Source organism: Leuciscus leuciscus, assembly GCF_965113295.1.
Source record: "Leuciscus leuciscus genome assembly, chromosome: 10".
Taxonomy (NCBI): Eukaryota; Metazoa; Chordata; class Actinopteri; order Cypriniformes; family Leuciscidae; genus Leuciscus; species Leuciscus leuciscus.
In genome coordinates, this window is record NC_138734.1 from 19,774,583 (window position 1) to 19,793,822 (window position 19,240).

General features: G+C 43.0%; 1 long non-coding RNA gene across 1 annotated transcript in view; it reads right to left on the bottom strand.

Moving 5' to 3' along the window:
• Positions 1-19,240, bottom strand: part of LOC309508671 — a 342,418-nt gene that overhangs the window by 247,568 nt on the left and 75,610 nt on the right. The gene's annotated exons all lie outside the window — the stretch shown is intronic.

The following is a 19,240-nucleotide window of genomic DNA, read 5'->3' on the forward strand; positions in this document are numbered from 1 at the left end:
AGTGTAAAAATTACTCACGGTATTAGTGCTATAATTCCACAGGGTCTTAAAGTCTTTATGCATCAGATGAATAGGGAGTTTTCATGTGAAGTCCTCAATTTAGGAGTATATTATCTTAGGCTGCAGTGAACATGACTGGCTAGGAACACAACTTCATTAGAAATAAAAGAAAAATAACCATGGGACAAACAAGATCCCCTTCAGCAAAACCGCACAGTTCATTCAATGACCAATACAATGCAGACAAAGTACAGTTGGTGTCCTGCAGACTGAAGCAGGTCAGGCTGTGACCAAAATTTGAGGGCTCATTGATTTAGAAAAGTCTCTGGATTGGCTTTTTATGCCATGTTAATGGCTAAACTGATATATACCAAGGGTTCACTCTAAGCATGGCGAATCTGCTTTTAGCTATTATGCCAGCCACAGCTGGAACCAGCTTCTAGAGGAGATCAGATGTGCTCCTACAGTGGTCACATTTAAATCCAGACTCAAAACACTTCTGTTTAGCTATGCATTTACTGAATGAGCACTGTGCCGCTGTTCGTCCGACTGTTTGTACTGTACTGTATTTAATTTTTCTAAACTGTTTTAATTATTCTTATTTCTTTATTCTATTATTATTTTAATTTCTATGTAAAGCACTTCTATGCTATATAAATAAACTTGCCTTGCCAATATAGATGTGTGCAGATTAATTTAGAGGAATATACATTATAATATAAGAAAGTTTATATGGTAATCAAGGGCAAATAATAGAAGTAGTTGATGTTTTACAGATAGTGACTTTGGTCCCTTCTAAGATATAAAGATTAGAAATGTGTGTGTATTGGTCCCTTCTAAGATATAAAGATTAGAAATGTGTGTGTATCTGTGAAAGTGGACCCCACAACTCCTAAAAGTTAGATCCGGGCCCCACAAGTGACACAAAAACGCATGTGCAAACAATTTTGTTTGAATTTTGGTATATTGAAGTGATATTTCTTATTAGGAATTTTTTGTTATCTTGCTTGATTTTTTACAAGTCTGTAGAACCACTGGAAGTGGTGGACCCCACAAGTGGGCAAAAAACGGTGGTCCCCCTAATGGTAGAAAAACAAGTATGTGTGTGTGTGTGTGTGTGTGTGTGTGTGTGTGTGTGTGTGTGTACGTGTGTGTGTGTCATTCAGAATTCAGGCTGCTTTGGTGAACTCTTGTCCTTTCCCCCACCCTTTCGGGGGTTTTCAGGATGTGAGTCCCGTGAGTTGGCGAGATTTGAATCAAGGGACTAGGTCGACCCTTTTGCTCAACGCTCGGCTTGTTATAAATGTGTCATGTGCCAGGGAGGCCCAAGCCCAAGCGGCGCCCCCGCTGGTCAACATGCCCCAAGGGGGTCGTAAACAGAATGCTCTTTGTTTACTCAAGAAGAAACGAGCTGTGTTTTGCAAATCAGGATTCGCTAATCCAGAACATCTGGCCGGATGCCATAGTCATTGTTGCTACTACACAGTAAATCTTTAGCAGAACAAAAAGCAGATTCACATACTTAGTTCCACACAAATTTCCGCTCAGTAATTAAAAGGTCAGTAAGGGGTGCAACCACTGTGGCGAAATTCCTACAGAATCCTCTGTAGTATCCAGCCATTCCCAAGAAATGCCTCAACTTGCGTTTATTAGTGGGTGAAGGAAATGTAGCAACAGCTTCAACTTTAGCCTTAACAGGCTTAACCTGATCCTGCCCGACTAGTTTACAGAGATAAGTCACTACTGCTCTGGCAAACTCACACTTGCTGAGGTTAAGTGTTAAGGATGTTTCAGCCAAGCGTTTCATGACTGAACTGAGGGTGCATAACTTCCCATGTCATAGAATAGATCACCATGTCATCTAGATAGATTTAGCAGTTTTGTACCTCTGATAACACAATCTGCATTAATCGTTGGAATGTGGCAGGTGCATTGCGCATCCCGAAAGCCATTACTGTGTATTGCATGAATGCATCAGGTGTGACAAAGGCGGAGATTTCAGAGGCACGCGGTGTCAATGGCACCTGCCTGTATCCCTTTAAGAGATCGAGTTTGGTTACAAATCGTGAAGAACCTACATGATCAACACAGTCCTCCATTCTGGGAAGAGGAAATTAGTCAGCTTTGGTAACATTATTAACTCTGTGAAAATCAGTACAGAATCGAAAAGAGCGGTCAGACTTGGGCACAAGTATACAAGGCGAGCTCCATGGACTCTGGCTGGCAACAGCAAAACCATTATGCACCAGACACCCAAATTCATCTTTCATGGCTTGATGTTTGTGCGGGTTAACACGATATGGATGCTGCTTAATTGGTGTGCTTTGACCCACCTCAATATCATGCTTTAACACATTTGTCTGGGAAGGAACATCGTTAAACAATGTATGATAGTTGTAAATCAATTCAACAATATCATTACGCTGATTCTCAGACAAATAAGAGAGGTGAGACGGCAAGTTGGTCAGAATAGCAGAGTTCGAAAGTCTCCCACAAGAGGCTTGAGCATCCTTTCCAATTAAACCATCTGTCTCTAACACATAAATGGAAGGCAGATCAATAGCATTAACAGCAGACACGGTTTCAACTACAGGGTTAACATCAGGCACATCTCTGGAAACATACGCTTTTAGCATATTTACGTGGCAGACTCTGCTTTTGCGTCGTCGATCAGAAGTTAGAACTGTGTAGTTAGTATCACTCAGTTTTTTCTCCATTTTTTATGGACCAGAATACCGAGTATGCACTTCATCTTAGATTGAGACTCAACAAGATGCTGTTTAGCAACCTCCCAAGCGTTGTGGAGTTGTTCACGAAACAAACTCACATACTCTAAAATTGGTACGGAGGGAGGATCTTTGGAGTGAAACTGTTCACTTATCAATTTCAGGGGTCCTCGAACTGTGTGTTCGAACACAAGTTCGGCAGGACTGAACCCTAAGGACTCTTGCACTGTGCTCCTTATGGCCAACATTAATAAGGGTTGTCCATCCACCCACTCTTTACCCGTTTCAACACAATAAGTGCACAGCATTGACTTTAACCCCCTGGGGTCAGATATCACGCTGGCGCGATAGGCTCGCTTTTTTTCTTATCAGTGCAAAAGAGACTCAAAATACTCTGTTGATTTTGATCTTACATATAAGTGTTATACATCATTCGATCCTGTTAAGTGTCTATTTTTTTGTGTATACTCAATAAAAACAAAGTGTTGTGCTTTTTGCCAAATAAAGAAAAATAAACATGATGCGAGTTCTGCCTTCTCTCTGTCAGCGAAGTCCATTCTGAAACGTGTCCGAAAATGACCTATAACTCAGCGAATCCTCAGTCAAACAGGCATACAGACACTAGGGCTGTCCCCGACTATGGATTTTCATAGTCGAATCAGAATCGTCATGTCTTGCCTATAGTCGACTAATAGTCGAATCATGTGTATGGGGGTGGGGCTGGGGGCGGGGCTTTAACGTTTCAAAGCCGCGATGTACAGAAAATCCCACAAAGATATAGAAGAAAATGTATAAAAACATTTTTGATCAATAAAACTAAGAAATAACATAAATAACTCCAGAAAGGCCACACTGCAGATTTGCATTTCACATGCAAATCAAATTAAATCGGCTAAATTACCTGTGCGAGCAGGCCAGCCTACAGCACAACATCGATGCACCGAAAAAATAAACAATTCATTTACTAAATTAAATTAGAACAGAATATACCTTTCTAATAAATAAAAATAAAAATACAAAACGAAATAAATCATATCAAGTCACAGGATGAGGAGCAAATGTGTGCAAAATGCCTAAAGTGCAGGGGAACATATATTCAAAACGCAAGCCACAAATAGTTAGATTAGATAACCCTGACAGATTAATAAATAAAATAAAAATAAAGAAATTATTAAAATAACGATAGTAGCCAGAATTTTCAACTTTGTCTTTTTAACTGCAGAAACAACAATAAATGCTAAACTGGAGAGGCAGTCTTTTTAGCTAAAAATTTTCACAGCATCCAAAAATAAAATTAGAACCGGCTGAAAAGTTTTGAAATCACTTGTACCTGATCGAGAGAACAAATCCTGAACGTCTTTCACTCTGTCTGTCCGTTGGAGTCTTTTCAAATTGTGCGCGCGGATAAAATACATTCTAATGTGAAACCCAGTCTATGCGTGAAACATGTTAACGTTGGCCGGCAGAAGTGTGATCATGGTTTTCCTGATGCTAAATCCAGCCTTGGAGAATATCCTTTCTGATGGTGTACATCCACACTTTAGATTTTCTTATCCCAGACATTGTTAAAGATTCAAATCCTTGCCGCGAAGACGCTCCTCTGTCGGTCACGGACTGAAAGTGAAACTTAAATCTGTCACGGGGTGTTTGGACTTATTCACGCACGTTAAAAAATATTTATTAAAAGCTTCTTTCTTTGCACATTTTTATATACAGAATTATCATAATAGGCTGAATATTAACGTATTGACATAAAAGCTAGTTCTATGTGAAATCAGACATTGAGCGCCCTCATATAGCCAAAGTGGCATGATCCTCGTTTCATAACACCTCTGCGAAGATTCGACCGTGAGATCGGTAGTCGAATCAGGCTCCTCCTATCGAAGCATCGAATCTTCGACTATTCGGGGTCACCCCTAACAGACACACAGGCATGGAGCTTGAATTCTTTTCTTTTAAATGAAGTAATTTATATAAAAAACTAATATTCTCAGTTTATGTAATCCGTATGAAAAGAGAGAGAGATGTCAGTCGTTCTCATTACAGCTCATTATAGCTCATTAAGTGTTAATGTGACCCCACACCCACGGAGAGTGCGCGCTATTCAAACGCAAATGATCTGAGGCGATCCATGCAAACGTGCCAACGCCCACATCAGCTGGATAAAACACACCGAGTTTACCGAGTACATCAGACTCATGTACTTTTTGACGCTGTGAGGAATAATACTATCTTAATAATAATCCTGGGGAAAAGTTACCTCAGAAGTGCTGGTAGTTTCATTCTGAGGAGCAATGGATCCAGCTGAGGATTAGGTAAATGCTTTATTCTCAAGTGGGGTGGTAGTGGCGCAATGGATAAGACACATGCCTTTGGTGTGAGAGACCCGGGTTCGAATCCACTGTAAGACACCAATGTGTCCCTGAGCAAGACACTTAACCCCTAGTTGCTCCAGAGGCGTGCGACCTCTGACATATATAGCAATTGTAAGTCGCTTTGGATAAAAAGCGTCAGCTAAATGAATAAATGTAAATGTAAAAATGTAAGTGCTTTGTTCTAAACGCAATATGGATTAGTGTCCTATTACAGAAAGGGGTTTAAGTGGCGCTTGAGGAATCTTTTGATTAGGCTTGCCAGCAAGTTGGCAAACATGACAGGACCGAACAAACAGACATGGTTCAAACTTGGCCAAAAGAAGTGTCTGGAAATTCAGTCATATGTTTTAGTAACACCAAGGTGTCCTGAACATAGATGTTCAAGAGCTAACTTCATGATTTGATACTGATACCTGGTAGGAAGGACAATCTGATAGACACGGTCACTTTCAGAGTTTGACAGCTTCTACCAGCGCATCAACACTTCCTTGTCTCAAAAATAACCTAGTGAAACATTTGAAACTTGCGTTTTGTCCACAGCCGCACTGATACAGTTGCTCAAGGTTAAATCAGATTTTTGCACAGCGATTAACCCTTCCCTACCCACTTTTAAGGGATTTTTGTTTGCATTCAAATTCTCATCACTCAAGAGCGGTTGAGGTTTAACAAGCGATTTGCATTCCGCACTCTCTGGCAATGCAACTAGAAAGGAACTTGAAAGAGCCACCACATCTTCAAATTCCTTTTTCTGCGCGCGTGTAACCGTGCCGGAGATGAGGTCAGATTCAACGGCACAGGAATACAGCTCATTTAAATACCGCAAATGAGCACATCATTGCCCGTATATGACTTCAACGAAAACAGCAGAGCACTTTATAATATTAAGGATTGTGCGGCTCCTGTATCTCGTAGCATCGCTATAGACTTAACCTCAGAGTTATCTGGAAGCGAAACTAAACACGTTTGTAGAAACGACCCAAATGCATTCGATTTTGCCTGCGGTGACAGTTCAGAAATGGAGGTAAACGCTACCCCTTTAGGCTTACCGCCAGTTTTCTGCTGCCAGGCTTTACAGCTTGTTATCAGATGGCCAGGATCAAGACAATAAAAACAGGCTCTTTTTTTATCAGGTCGTTTTTTGCGCATTTGCTTCACCATTGACCCTGAAAGAGTTGTCCATTTACACTCTTTTATCCTTCCCTATATCCACAACAAAGGAGGTTTTAAGAGCGCACATAGCTGGGAATACAGTTTTATGAGTAAGCGCAAATTCGTCTGCAAATAGTGCCGCATTGAAAAGTTTTGATACGTTTTGCTCGTTTAAAAAGTACTACAATGACTACGTTTACATGCTGTCAAATATCGGGTTATGGTCGGGTTAAGGTCACTATTTGGGTTTCTGAAACATTCGGAATAACCCGTTTACATGCGTGAGTAGAGAGAGTTACTCCTGTACATGGAATTTGTAATCAATTGGCAATATCCCGATGTAAACGGCGACGCACGGTTAGCGTCTGGACGTACGGACAATGTTAAGACGCAATGTGCGTCATTTCCGATTCTTCTTCCTGTATCCAAAGGCAACAACAACAGCAGCAGCACGCGGATAATGAATAGTTCGGGGCAGATAGCGATCGCCTTTGTTTGCGATTTCCTCCTCGCTCCAAAAGTGTGGTGCTGTGCTGCGTCTCGCCATGTTTACCTCTACTTCTTGTTTACTTCCGGTATACTGCACGCGGGTTTTTGTATGCGCCGTCTATACTCAAAAGACCAAGATTCCTTGCGAATAGAACATGCGCAGAACACAAATCAATGTTCCTTTTGATGGGGATATGCCGATACGCGTTTACATGACCAAATATTCGGGTTAGAAAAGGGGTACCCCAGGGATAATATCCGGGTTTTTAAAAACCGGGATATGAGCATATCCGGGTTTTTAAAAACCGGGATATGAGCATATCCGGGTTTTTGCCGGTGTTTACATGGCCGTGCGCGACCGGGTTATTGCTAATATCCCGGTTTTGAACGGGTTATTGGCTGCATGTAAACGTAGTCAATGTTTTCTGGCAAAATGTTCTTAAAATCTTTGAGCAAAATCAGTTCTTGCCATTCATCAAGAGTTGTATTTTTGGTAGAAACACACCATTTCTCAAAGAGCGATCTCTTTTCACGCGCAAACTCCACAAACGTTTGCTTGGCTGTCTTTGAACACGCCCTGAACTTCGGCTGATATGCCTCCAGTACTAATTCATAAGTGCGCAGCACAGCCAATTTCACAATGTCATAATTCAGCGAATCATTGATTGGCAAAGACGCGCAAACCTCTTGGGCTTTGCCAACGAGATTGCACTGCAATAACAACGCCCACATATCTCTGGGCCATTTCAATTTAGCCGCGACACGTTCAAAAGTCAGTATGAGTAAACTTCAGCTTCACGAAATGGAGGTACAAGTTTAATGTACTTACCCACATCAAAGTCAGGTTGCCCCACCTCGGAACTACTGGAAGCAGGTCTGGTGCGCAGTGACGGAACTGGTCTGATACACTGCATCTGGGCTTCCAACTCTAGCCTACGCAACTTAACATCCCGATCAGTCTTTAACCCCCTGAGGTCGGCTATCGCGCCGGCGCAATAGGCTCGTTTTTTTCCTTATCAGTGAAAAAAAAAAAAAAAAAAACCTCAGACCCCAGAGGGTTAATTCCAACTCTTTCAATCAGACTACATGGGCTACAACAGCTGAACCAATCAAGCCGTGCACAGAAGGAAAGGGAGAAAAAGAGGGAGAAAACGAACTGCACACAATAACAGGTCACAACATCAAGAAATCAAATAAATAACAGAGAAATAACACATTACGTCCAGGGACGTAAAACTCCCTCTTACCTGATGGGACAGGGCTTACACAGCGAATGTCTATCACTGCTGTTCCGCATAGCCCACTCAGTGAGACTGTTGGATAACACTGGGAAAGCATGCCCTTTCAACTAGAGCCACATTCGTCCCCGAAGGAGTTAGTGGAGATGAACATATGGAAGACACTGGGGTGACTCCAAACGACAGCAGAGGCATTACTGTCACCTGTTTCTTGTAGTGTGTAAAATACCTCTTACTCCCTCTTAGCTGATGGGACAGGGCTTACACAGAGAATGTCCATCACTGCTGTTCTGCATAGCCCACTCAGTGAGACTGTTGGATAACACTGGGAAGGTGTGCCCTTTCCACTGGAGCCACATCCTTCCCTGAAGGAATTACGTAGAGATGAACATATGGACTAACCGCGTAGGGTTGTACTACATATGGAAGACACTGGGGTGACTCCAACCTCATAAGAGATGGGTTCTCCTAAGGGAAAGACACAGGGTTCCATTTAGGAGCAACAGTGGAAAAATACACTTATGGGATCCCCTCAGGGTCACATATATGGCACCCAGCCTAGAACTGGTTCTCAAGGATACAGCGGAATGTAGGCCTGACGCCGGACGCTCTGCCACGTCCGGTACTGAGGGTAATGGAGGACTCAACAGCGGTGCTTAATTTGTAAATAAATAATTGCTGGATCAAAAAAAGCAATTAAAAGGCACTGTGACCAACACTGACCATTCAACTTAAATTTTCCCGGAACATACAATCACATCACTAAACAGTGACGGCACAACTTACAATATAAACAATATAAAAAAACTAGTGCTGTCAAACGATTAAAATATTTAATCGCGATTAATCGCATTAATGTCATAGTTAACTCGTGATTAATCGCACATTTTTATCTATTCTAAATGTCTCTTGATTTCTTTTTGTCCCATTATTTTTTTCTCATTTTAATTCTCTTATCAACATGGAAAAGTGGATCGGCTTGCTTTGTGCAAATGTTTTTTTTATTGAAAACAACATTGGCATATACTGTAGTGTTCAATTTGACACTAACATTCTCACTTGGAGCAAATAATCTCTCACATAATGTAACACTGTCCATCAATAAAAGGGTGAAAGAAATACTGACGAGGTCCTGATATTGACGAGGGGCGGAGAATTCGCATCAGCTGTGTGTGCTTGGCCAACAAGTGGTATTTCAGACTGGACGTGCTGCGAAGCCTGCGATGATAGCTCAGTTCACAACGACAAAACACACAGATCACTTTGGTCTTGTCAATTGAACCATTTGGCCACTTTTTAAAAATTAAACTTTCCATTCAGAATCTTATTGGCATCCATTTCGGCATCTCGCGCTCATCATTCATCCACTCAAAACGTAATGTTAAAGGCGCACACTGGACGAGAAGCGAAGCGCAGCGCCTCGTATTTAAAATTCGAACACATTATTCTCTATGAGTGTACACCACACCGGCGGCGCCATTCAGCGTTTTTATTGCTGGCCATAAACTGAGAAAGTGCGCGTCCGATGTGCGATACAAGTTGTCCTAGACGCGGCTTCTCGTCCGGCCGGCTCGCAAGCCCAAACAAGTGTGTGCGGCGTGCCTGTTGTTTTGTTTTCGGTCTAGCTAGATCCGGTGGTGTTGTAGTTTTACTAACGTTACTAGTTGTTGCAAAAGCATGTGAAAAAAAACTACAAAGTTTGTTAGGCGTTAATCGCGCGATAAAAAAATCGACGCCGTTAATAACGCGTTTAACTGACAGCCCTAAAAAAAACATAAATGTCCTGGTTCAAAATATGAAATGTCTTAATCAGACAACAGACAAGCATCATAGCATAAGATAAAGAAAATATAAAGAAAAAAAAAAGAAAAAAAATACACTGAAGTAAATAATAAATAAATAAAAGACTAGGGGTTCTTAGCTAGTTTTTAAGATCTATCACAGCAATCAAGGCACTAGTAAGAGCATCATTCCTAAGTTTCGGCACAACCTAGTGTATTATTCTATCATGTATATAGCTACGTTGAGACCAAAATTTTTTTATTGATCAGTGATATTCCCTCACGGATGACATTGTTGCCTTTTCCACTACATCAATTTCTAATTTTGAGTGATCTAAATCCCGTTGCTCATGTCTCCTGCTTGATTATTATTAGCAGTTCCATCTTCAGGATCTATTTTTATCAGAAACACTACCAGCTTTACTCATGGATATGGAAAATTTTAAATATGCTTGATTGTCTGTTTGACATTTTGGTTATATGAACTCATTTATATTAGAATAATTCATCAGGTATACACTCTCTCCAAACTTGATGCTACTTTCCCAACGTTACGCTTTACTGCGTGCAAAACAATAATGAGTAAAAACCAACCAATGACAATGATTTTAAACTTAAGAAAGCTGATCAAAAATATATTTGCTGAGGGCTACTAGTCAAAACATAACCTCCAAATACATTTGCATTTACCCGCGCTTGCTCTTTCTCTCCTGATGCATGCACCCTGGCGCGAAGCGAACTTTTTCAACTATTTCATATGTAAGCTGAGCTTTACGCTAATGCACAAGAACTGAACTGATTCCCGCAAAGTGCACCATCACCATGTAATGCTCTTGTTTATGCCGGATCGTTTAAAAACAATGCCGGAATGCAAAAATCCAAAATCAGACATTTTCCAGAACAGGATACGGCAGGATAAGGCTCAAATTAAGCACTCAACAGGTTTAAACTCTGGAGAATATATGCGCAACTGTTAAGGCGCAGCAAGCCGACAATTGACTGGCCTCTTTGTGCTTCTACCCATTCTACAAATATCTGTCAGCGAGGCGTGAGTTTTGTCCACGTACCATTGCAGTGCGCGGACGGGACAGAGCAAAACCAGGGCTGGGTCTGCCCTCTTCCGGGGTCACGCTTGGAGGTTTACCACCTGGTCCCTGAAGGGAGTGGTAGGAACCTTGGGTACATAGCCAGGCCAGGGTCTCAGTACCATGTGGGTGTCATCCGTCCCAAACTCCCAAATTCGTCGACCGAAAATGCCTGCAGGTCCCCTACCCTCTTGATGGAAGCCAATGCAACCAGCAGTAAAGTCTTCATAGACAGAATAGTTAAGTCTACTGACTGCAAAGGCTCGAAGGGGGCATTTTGAAGAGCTCGAAGCACCAGAGTTAGGTCACAATAGGGCATGGAGGGAGGCCAAGGAGGATTTTATCTGTCGTGATAAGCAGATATTGCAGCAGCATATACTTTGAGGGTGGAGGGAGACAGCCTTCGCTCCAACCCATGCTGCTGGAAGGAAAGCACAGCACTGATTGAACATCTTCAGGGGTCCTGGTGAGAGGAACACCACTCGACGAACAGGTTCCACTTCAAGGCGTAAGCGTGTCTTGTAGACGGTGCTTGGACCGAAGTGATGGTGTTAAGTACCTCTGTGGGTAAGTCACCTAGAACCTCCATGTCCCGTCCAGGGACCAGACATGGAGTTTCCAGAGGTCTGGACGTGGGTGCCATAGGGTGCCCTGAGAAAGTAGATCCCTCCTCAGAGGAATGCGCTAGGAAGTGGCTGTCGTGAAGAGCATGAGATCTGGGAACCAGGTCCGGTTGGGCCAATAGGGCGCCACCCTGACTTTACACAGGGTCTGTGCAAGTAGGCTCACTGGGGGAAACCCATATTTTCGAATGATGCTTCTGACCCCAGAGGAGGAGATGGCGACATATGACGAGAGTGTAGACTACCTTGTAGGTTGATGTATGCAATGGTCACAGTGATGTCCGTACGGACCAAAACGTCTTTGCCCCGTAGCGGCTTCTTTAGGTGGCTCAGAGCAAGGTGTAATACAAGCAATTGATGTGCCAATGCAGCTGGGGACCCGTCCAAACGCCAGCAACTGCATCCCCGTTGTAAGTGGCCCCCCAGCCAATGGCAGAGGCATACGTGAAAACCACTGCATGTCTGGACACTTGTTCTAGGGGAATTCCCACCCGCAGAAACAAAGGGTCTGACCACGGGCTAAAGGTTTGCAGGCACGCCATTGTGGTTGTCACCCGAGTTACGCATTGCCACATCCATCTCAGGACTTGGCCGTGAAGCCAGTGCTGAAGCAGTCTCATATGAAGCAAATCGAGCGGCGTTACTGCCGCTGCGGCAGCCATATGCCCCAGGAGCCTCTGAAACAATTTCAGTGGGACTGCCGTCCTGCCTTTGAATGTATTCAAGCTGTTCAGCACCGACTGAGTAACTTCCTCTGTGAGGCGTGCTGTCTTGTTTGACCGAATCTAATTCCATTCCGAGAAAAGAAATCCTTTGCACGGGGGAGAGTTTGCTCTTTTCCCAGTTGACCAGAAAACCCAACTCACTGAGGTGACTGAGCATCAGGTTCCTGTGTTCGCAAAACTGATCTCGGAACTGTGCTAGTATGAGCCAGTCGTCGAGATAGTTGAGGATACAAACACCGTATTCTCTCATGAGAACAAGGGGCCCCTCCGTAACTTTCGTGAAGACACAGGACGACAGGGACAGCCCGAAGGGCAGGACATTGTACTGATATGCTCAACCCTCGAATGCAAAGCGCAGTGTCGAGGGAGAATGGAGACATGAAAGTACGTGTCCTTCAGGTCGATCACTGCAAACCGATATTGGGGACAGAGGCATTCGAAAATGCTTACCCACAGTGGGGCAAGCGAGGCGGCCCGCAACGGGGTCTGAGTGGGCTGTATAACACTTACCTGGTTCCACAGTTGGGTAGAGGGTGCCTGAAAAGGCTTGGCTGTGTCCTCGAACCGCCCACTGCTGGACCTGCACCACGCCATAGTGTGTACAGAGGAGGCAGCTTGCCCACAGGCCTGACCTTGCTGGTTAGTTCCGACAAGTGCTTACAGGCCCGGGAAGGGAGACACAAATTTCGCCCGCGAGGTGGAGTTGGGGCACTGCTGCATTCCAACGGCCCATTCCACAGGGGAAATCTGCGTGTAACCCTTAGCCACTCCGCCATCAAGGGTGGTGATGGAGGAAGAGCCACTAGGTCGGCTTCTGGAAGTAAAAGGTGCCATCCACGACTTAACACTTTAGGTGGCAGAGGTTTTTTCCTAAAATGTTCGATTTTGACATCTTAATTTCAAAAGGCTATATCTTAAAAGTGATAAAAGATAGAGACTTTCTGTAAATTAGAGAAATATTAAGGATGACCCAAAGTTTATGTAGGGATTACATTTTCCCATCGAATTTGCATATTGTGACGTCATATGGTGGCAGCCATCTTGGATTATAGAATTTTCATGAAAAGTCACATGTTTAAATGATAAAATGCAGCACTTCTTTCCCCCCAAAATGTCCCTCACCTTCTGTATGCTATATTGCACAATACTGAATGCTCAGGTAAATAGTAAGTAGTAAACAAACTGTGTAAATCATTACTAATAAATGGTAGAAACAAACCGAATGCATGTAGCGGTTGGCCTTTTGCTGTAGAGATTTTCCATTTACTACATACAGTAGGCACTCTGATTCCATGTATGGGGCACATATATATTATTCATATGACACACAAACACAAGTAGACAAGACCTGTTTAGTTCAAAAGCTCACTCGCCATGGCAAGGCACAGATCATGAGTGAGATGACGAGACAAGACGAGAGACAGACGAGACAAGACGAGAGACAATGTTATTTATTTTATTTTTTTTGTGGTTTTTGTTGATGTTTTTTGGGGTTTTTTTTTTTTAGCTGACAAAGACGCACACATCACAAGGACATGAACACACAAAAAAATAACACATTGTACACTACTAAATGGTCAGGGAAATAGATAGTAAATCAACAGTGTAAATCATTACTAATAAATGGCAGAAAAAAAAAGAAAAAAAATTATGTAGCAGGCCTTTTGCTGTAGAGATAATGACTCCCTATCCATCCAGGTGACATTTCGCGTAGTGTTTCATTGTGTGGTACCTCTCATTGCAAGGCACAACACAAAGACCCACCCCACACTGCCTGCACAAGTATTTTGTCTGACGGCGGCCTTTAGGGCGGGTCCGATCAGAACAAACTACACAATCTGGGTAACCATCAGCCTGGCAGATAAAGTGGCGCTCAGTGAGTCTCTGTGGCAAGTCTCCCAGTGAGGACGACTTTCGGCCTTTGTTGCTCTCTTTCCTGGAGAAGCCTTCCAGTAAAGCAGTGATGACATCCTGCACAAAGACTTTCAGGGGCTTGTGAGGAGCAGCAGTGCAGCGGCAGTAAATGACGTGGGAATTCACCATGCTTACACTGAGAATGGCATTGAAAATCCTGTAGTACCATTTCCTTGACCTATGGGGAAAGAGGTAAGTCTTCATTCTCTGGTCTGCTGTGTCGACACCCCCCATGAACGAATTGTAGTCATCAACACAAACAGGCCTATTTATCTCCCTATAGCCACTATCAGTGTGTCCTGATGCACTTTCTGACACATGTGTTGGAATGCAGTGTAGAGAGCATTGTGAGGCGCTTTGTATCATGCCACGCACAAGCTAGCATTTTCCCCTTCCTCATGAAGACTGGGTCATCTCCCTTGCTCAACGGTAACTGTTCACGGGTGAGGCCCTTTGGCATCCCCTTCCTCTTACTGCTGACAGTCCCACACAAACCTGAATCATTGCTTGCCAGCTCATCTGCTATGGCTGGCGAGGTGTAATAGCTGTCCATGTACACCTCATGCCCTTTCCCTGTGCACGGGGCCATCAGCTCACTGACAATAAGGTGTGTAGCACCGAAATCGTTTGCATTTGGCCTACTTTGTCCAGTGTACATGGACCACTGTAGCACATAGCCTGACTTGGCTTCACTCAGAACAAATACTTTGTAGCCATATTTGTCTGGTTTGTTTGGGTTGTACATTTTAGGGTTGATTTCCCTTTGAACACAATGGTCATTTCATCCAATGACAGCTGCTTAGATGGACCATACATTGCTGAAAACCGGGGGATGACCAAATTGATGATTGGGCGGATTTTGAATAGCCTGTCATACCCTGGCTGACCCCTGTCAACACACTCCTCATTATTGGTGAGGTGAAGGAAAGACAAAATCATCTCAAATCTATTCCTGGACATCACCTTGCCAAATCCAGGTGTTGCTGTTGGCCAATATTCGGCCCAATAATCCTCCAACTCTGACTTCTCTACCAGACCCATACTCAAATGCAGAGAAAAGAAGGCTTTCATTTCACTGACAGTTACGTCAGACCATTGATGAAATCTGGAGTGTGGATGGAGTTGATGGGAGGCTAAAAACTGATGGGTGTAGCGATTTGTCTCATTTTCAAGTAAATTCCAGAAATCATCAGAGAGAAAGAGTGATAGAAAATCTAGGGGCGAATTGGCATTGGAGAGTTCTCTTTCCCCCAGATATCCAATTGGCTGATCAAAGGGCGTGATCCAACTTTGGTACTCATCCTCATTGGCCAAGTACTCAAAGCCAGCATTCCCATTAGCTTGCGATAGACTATGCATAATAGCCCCTCTGCCCCGTGTCACACCGCCTCTGCTCCTGCTACGAGCAGCGCAGCCAGATCTGCCTCGCGCGCGAGCCGAGTGTGCACAGCTCGGACTACTGTCATTGTCATTGCGACTCCCCACCCTGCCTCCACGTTGCCCCCTAACTGTCCTATGAATACTTCGACCTCGTCTAACATACCCAGTGGCATTAGACAAAGTCTCCACCACAATACTGTTACCGCAATCGCGGAGAGGCACACGGTCAGAAGACAAAGCTACATGGCTAGCGCGGTAAAAATCTCCTGCCTCGTTCCCCACATCACTAACACGCCTGCTAACTTCGCGATGAACACTCCGACCCTGTGAAACATTGTTCCCACCACTGACATTGGGCAAAGGACCATCTACATTGGGCAAAGGATTCACCGTTTGTGCTTGGTGTAGGGCTATACTTTCACTTTCAGAATCACCGTCATCTTCTGAAGGCAAATATTCCCCTTCAGAATCAGGGTCCGCGAATAGAAGTCCCAACACTTCATTGCGGGTAAGCTTTATTGATGCCATTAGAGAATAATAATAATAATAATAATCTAATGCAAATACTCGCTGACGTTGACAATATTGCTCTAATAAAATGGCTCACTCGCACACTAGCTCCGCTTTTGTTCGCACTGATTCAATGCGCTCTAGCTCGAAAATTTTGTATAGAAGCATGACGTTTTTTTGAGTCGGGATGAAGTATGACATGTCTGCCATCTAGTGGAGGGGAGGTCGAATGAAATTTGACACCCTATTTGACAAAATCGGCCGTTTTATTCAGTGCCGCATCTTGTCGAGTAAACTCGATCGTGGCGCCTAGAGGGTTAATGAGCTCCTCATGCACCTCTGGAAAGAAAGGTACCAGGGTGGCTCGCACTGGTTCTCAGCATCCCATCCCGGTACCTTTTTTTTCCAGAGGTGCATGAGGAGCTCACTAATTCGTGGAGGGCAACTTTTACTGCCAGAAACCAAACCTAGTGGCTCTTCCTCCATCACCATTCTTGATGGAACCAATCTTCCAGCCTTGAGGGCTCGTGACACGGTGGAGGATTCCACATGAGCCCCACCCTCTTGGCAGCACAGGAAAGCATAGCCATCATCTCCAGATCTGACTCGGGCAAAAGCTGAAGAATGCGATGCACCTACAGCTTATGTACCCACGCTGCGAGGCAGATCAGCTGTTGCAATCATCGCATGTCAATGTGCATTGGCTCATTTTAATTACACTCGAGGTTGATTGGCCTCTCTAGCGAGATTCCTATTTGTCGGTCATCCGACATGACGTTGAGAATGACCGACTAATAGGAAACACAACAGCTGGTGGATTGGGCGGCAGCAACAAGAGTTATTTCTCCAATGAGGCGACATGACACAGCGGATTCCTTGACTGCTCAAACATCAATAGGCTTTATTTGTTACTGTCGCCAGCATCTTTGTGCGTTTGTTGAATGACGATGTTACATATTTCTGACCTTTCTCATCCTGGCAGATGATAAATGATTCAGGCTTCAGTTGGTGGTTGCCCTCTTTAGCTCTGCGTCCCATATGCAACATCACATCAGACCAGATTTTGTTGATAGACCCTCAGGTGTATTGAAAGTAAGCCTAACTTTCAGCTTAGACACTTTGATTCCTGGGGCCTTTTTGTTTTCTTGGTTAATATATAGGGGGAAATACCAAGAACATTTTTTTTTTTCAAGTAAACTACAAGCGTACAAGGTAGCCTAATACCTACGCTAATGTGGTTTTCGTACATGTTTAAGGTACAATAACAACGCAGTGGCCTCTGTGATTTAAATATACAACAGCTATGTTCTTTTTTTTTTTTTTTTTTTTTGAGCTGGATACATTTTATTTTTACTAGGTCAGGCACTTTGATTTATTTTACATACTTTTATCAGTCCAATTGTGCTCTGTGTAATTGCACAGTGAGCACTGGTGATCCAGATGCAAGTCAGGGATATATCATATTACTTTAAATTTTATTTATTGATTTAGTTTGGTCTCTTTTTTCTTTATTCTCAAGGTGAGCCGAATAGATAATTGTATATAGGTAGAACACAAATCACTTACTGAGAGAGGAGCCATCCTCAGGTTAGGATTGGAGTTATAGACAACACTAGATGTCTTGGAAGTTTTCCGTTTGGGAATTCCTGCGGTTTTCTTCGTTTTGGGAAGAAGATCTAGATTTGAGGTGTTCAATGGGTTTTTTATTTTTATTTTTCTATTTCAACTTAAGTTTCATGAGAACTGGGGAACATTTTATTTACATGGCAAAACCTTATCTTCTAAGGATGCACACAGCTATGTTAAACTGTATTTTTAGTTCATTATTATTACTATTTCATTTTTCTTCTACACAACTGCACGCAGTGTGTGTTGACATCACTTATGACCACAAAGGTACTTCCATAATGTGGTTCAGGCCAATCAAACGCATTTTGGATGTCTCTTATGATAAATAACGCAGGCGGTACAAGCCCAGTAGGGGGAGCTGCAGTTAGGTTTCTATCCTGGAATGTTAAGGGGATGAACGGTTCTGTGAAACGCTCTAGGATTTTTTCCCATCTTAAACAATTGAAAACTGATGTTTTGTTTTTGCAGGAGACACATTTACGGTTAGAAGATCACACCAGACTCTGTAAATTATGGGTTAATCATATCTTCCATTCCAAATTTAATAACAGATCACGAGGGGTGGCAATTTTGATTAATAAACGAATTCAGTTCTCACTAAATGCAATAATTGCAGACCCCAATGGTCGATATGTCATTGTCTCAGGCCTCCTATTTCAAACACCTGTTCTTTTGGTAAATGTGTATGCCCCTAACTGGGACAATGCTGAATTTGCCAATAAGCTTCTGTCATCTCTCCCTAATTTAGATACACATAGACTGATCCTTGCAGGAGATCTTAATTGTACAATTAACCCATTGCTCGATAAATCTAGCCCTAAATCTACCCCACCTTCTGCAATGTCGAGGGTTTTTTCAGACTTTATGAGACAAAATGGCTGTGTAGACCCATGGAAGTTTCAAAATCCGACCTCCAAACAATTCTCTTTCTTTTCTCATGTCCACCATTCTTTCTCAAGGATAGATTACTTTTTTATAGATAGCTCGTTCATCCCTGCAGTGAAATCGGTTGAATACTTGGCCATCATCATTTCAGATCATGCACCACTCATCTTAGACCTTTCTTTCACTTTGAACATTAGAGAGCAATCCTTCTGGAGACTTAATTCCCTGCTACTCTCAAACAAGAAATTTTGTGAACATGTGGCTACTAATATAGATACTTTTCTGGAAGTAAACGAGAAGGAAGGTATATCATATTCCCTACTTTGGGAAACCTTAAAAGCATACTTAAGAGGACAAATGATCTCCTATGTAGCACATGTCAATAAAGAACGCGGCAAACAAATGCAAGACCTGACGGATTAAATTTTTAATTTAGACCGCAAATATTCTGAAAGCCCCTCCCCAGAATTATATAAAGAACGGATAGCTCTACAGTCTAAGCTTAATCTTCTATCCACCAACCAGGCTGAATACTTATTACTGCGGACCCGGAGCACTTACTAGGAGTACAGAGAAAAAGCTAGTCGATTGCTGGCTCACCAGCTGAAACGTCAGGCTGCTTCTCGGCTCATACCCCAAATAAGAGATCAGGATCAAAACATAGTCACCAACCCAAAGGAAATCAATAATACTTTTGCAACATTTTACTCTACACTTTACACGTATGAATT